This window comes from Vicia villosa, linkage group LG3 (assembly GCF_029867415.1).
Source record: "Vicia villosa cultivar HV-30 ecotype Madison, WI linkage group LG3, Vvil1.0, whole genome shotgun sequence".
Taxonomy (NCBI): Eukaryota; Viridiplantae; Streptophyta; class Magnoliopsida; order Fabales; family Fabaceae; genus Vicia; species Vicia villosa.
The window spans coordinates 82,983,974-82,987,826 of NC_081182.1; positions in this window are offsets into that span (position 1 = coordinate 82,983,974).

Here is a 3,853-nt window from a genome sequence, read left to right on the forward strand (position 1 = left end):
CAGTTTGGAAAGTCTACCAAGCTTTCTTGGATGTACCATGTTCTTCTTCACCTTCTTCTTTTGACCACTCACTTTCAAGCTTCAAGGATTCTGTGCCACCTTCATATGTGACCTTTAGCAGTGTCCGTCCTTTTATGATTGTTTTCCAAGTTTTACAATCCATATACTTAGAAAGACAACCATGTGAGAATTCCAATAATCGTATTTTATGCCATCAAGAATAGGTGGCCAATTTACAATTCCTCTTTCTTTAGCATTGTCCATTTTTAACATAATATATAGAAGCATTGGTACTCACCCTACCAGAATAGGATGCCCGATATGATGCCAATTGCAATTATTTTATCTAGATAACAAGATGTCATACATAATGTGTATAACACGTATAATGCATAACCGACAAAATAAATGCAGAATCTAAATAACATAGGAAATAGTAACCTAGTTCACTGCAAAACCACATACGTCTGAAGGGTGTTAACCCTGTGACAAGAATTTCACTCTTAATAGTCAGAAGTAAAAATTAGTCTAATTAGAAATCTCCTAGTTTAATGTCTCTTTTTTTAATACTACCCGTGAACTTCGATTCAGGACTCCCCATGAATCTGAGACCCCTCTAACTTTCACTTAAACACTTTTCCAAGTGTTTGGACAAAGAAAAACGTAAACGAATGATGGAACAATATTACAACTCAAATACTATATTCTCCTAACTTAGGAATAAGACACATAAATAAAGTATTACAGAAACACTAGACTCAAAACAAATTAACATGTCAGGCTTAGTTATGCAAGGTCTGAGTCTTCATAATGGAGAGTGCCTCCTTAAATAACATAAAATGTCCATCTCCAAAGCCCATTAGGGTTTAGGTCTTGAACGTGGATGAGCTTCTAAAAAATGAAAGAACTCAATCTTCAATAATGTTGATTGTGAAGCTTTGATTGATTAAATCTTGAACAAATTAGAACTCCTCAAATTTAATCCTTCTAAAAGCGATTACGAATAAAACTTTCGTAATCTAAAACACGCACAAAATTTAAATCCTTGATTAAATATAAAAGGGAACAAATCCTTAAAAGCGCGAGAATTACTCAAGTTATCATGTGTGCGAAGAAACCTAGAGTGTGATAGGATGTGTCACAATATGAAGGACATTATGTTTAACAGTTGCTTTCTTACTTAAATGTCTTGATTATATAGAGATAAAATGTCTCACATCTTGGCAGAATAGCTTGCTTCCCATGTTGCCTATAAAATATTGTCAATCATATGTAATAACAAAAATTATGAGTTTTATAACCATGGAAAAAGGTTCAAATATATGCACTCACTCAAGATAAAACTTCCTATGGATATGCATATTCATGGTTTTTAGGTGTATCCAAAGGACCTGTTGATTGTAGCACCAAATATTATATGGAGTGAAGGGCCATAAGCCATATTGAATTTGAGTCTGAGGTAGAGTGATCCATCACTCATGCTCTTGGTTCATCTCAAAATTGTTTCTCACAAGGGTCCTTGTACCACTGTGGCATTATAATGGTAATGGATTTGTGGTCCATGTATATTCACCAACATAACGACTGATTGGTCTTGATATATTTGAATCAATCATCCACCAAAGGACATATAGTTTGTCTACATAGTCTTTTAAAAAGTGAAAGTCGCGACAAACCAATTTGTCCCGTGTCGACCAATTGTATGATAAAAGACGCACTCATAAGCACTATTTGTTCTGGTGGATCGGCCGACGTGTTTCCATAAACATTAGAAGGAAGTAAATAGTATCATTACTAATGTTAGTGTAGTTTTTAGGTGTGTGTTGGTCTGACTTCTTGAATGCTTATGATGGTTGATCCATGTTAAGGAGGCTTCTACTATAACACAAGTGCATACGTCAATCATAGTAGTGATATGTTGAATTGATTTTTTTCATCGAATTTGGCTGTAGTGTCTCACTGGGTGTTCCAATTTATTGTCGAACTTGAAAGTTAGTCAAAGTTTTGGCTAATAGCTCTCAAGTGTGACTCTAGTTTGCTTCAAGCGATCATACTAATGAAATAAATTTAGATAGATTTTAAGATATTGAACTAAGAAATGCACAAATGTAAAATTAAGATGAAAGATACAAGCAATAAAAATGTGTAAATAACTTGTTAGATTGATTGCATGTATTCTCTTTGAAGTATACATAATCTAGTCTCACTAGGCTATTGGCATGAGTAACGTGTGACTCTTCATGTTGTTAGGAGTACATGGCGCCCAACATTCGATGTAGATTTCCCTATCTCACAAATATATTTCATTTTCTTTATTCATGTGTACATTCCCTCTTTACAACATGTTTATATGGTCATAGTTTCTTCTGTCTTTGACACTTTAAACATGAGACACAAGTGAAATATCAAATTGCCAAATTTCACAATATTTTAACTGAGTCTAACATTTCCACGATTCGTTATATTATATGAACTTGTGAAAAAATAGAATATCTCCTATTTGATTTAGGAGAACTTGTCTGACCTTAAATTTGACCCTTTGTTGCTCTTGACAATAATTGTATTTATTTATTAAGTGTAAATAAAGTGAATGATAAAATGTTACATTCTAACGATTATAAAATTTTACATTGAATTGAAATTTACAAAATTTAATAAGCATAGTTATAGCTAAAATTTGCACTAATTTTTAACATTAGCTTTAAATAAGTACTTCTTTTACAAATAAAGCAAATACTGTTAATAAGATAATGATAATACAAAGAAGACATAAGATTCCTCCACATGCGGACTGCATAAAAATATATTATTTGATCTCATTTTTTATACAATTTATCTGATCTCTTTTAGATTTTAATTTTGGATTTTTCAAGCTAACTTTATTGTCTCGTACTCTTGCCTTTGCCTATATTAATTGATAATTCAAAACGAAATCATCGAGGAATCTAGAATAAGTTGTTCTTATTTCCTTTCAAAAATAGTTATTATGGCTATGACATAATCATTTAATTTTTATATTTTAAAATTTAGATTTTGTTTTTATAGATAATTTTAAAATTTAGATTTTGAAGTAATATTCTGCTTTATTTATAAAATAAATTTAAAACTAAGATAATTTGTGTTACTAATTTAAAAACCAAAACGAACTTTAGATTTCAGTTATGAAAAATTCAAAATCTAAAAAATTACTTTCAAACATGAAAATAAATATTTATGATAAATTTATTTAATCAAAACAGTTCATATAATTATATTTATTAAATAATTAAAATATTATAAATATATAATATATTTGTTTTATAGTGTAATCTTCCTATAAGAAAGATAAATGTTCTTGAAATTTCTAATTTTTCCTTTTAACCAATACTCATCAATTAAGTTGTCCACGTGGACACCCTCTTCTTTCAAATACTTCCTTTCCCTTACTATATACTCAACTTCCTTTACATTACATTTGGTAGTTGTCTTTCCAATACAATTATCTATCATATAAGAAAGATAGATGTTTTTGAAATTCTTAATTTGCTTTTTTAACCAATATTCATCGATTAGGATGTCCACGTGGATACCCTCTCCTTTCAAATACTTCTTTTTTAACCAATATTCATCTATTTTTTATGTTTTTTTTTTTGCTCTTAGTGTGATTAAACATATGTTTATTTTGAAACATTTGATTTTCTTTTAAAGAAATAAATATCTTAAAAGTACATGTGAATACAATTTTTTTTTGTGTTGATACTATTTTGGGAGATTGATTTTCTAATGTCAACAAGTTTCGATTTAATTTATTTTTGCATGTCTGTAATTGATATGCGATGCTGCTCATGTTTATAATTTCTTGTGTTTGTCGTTG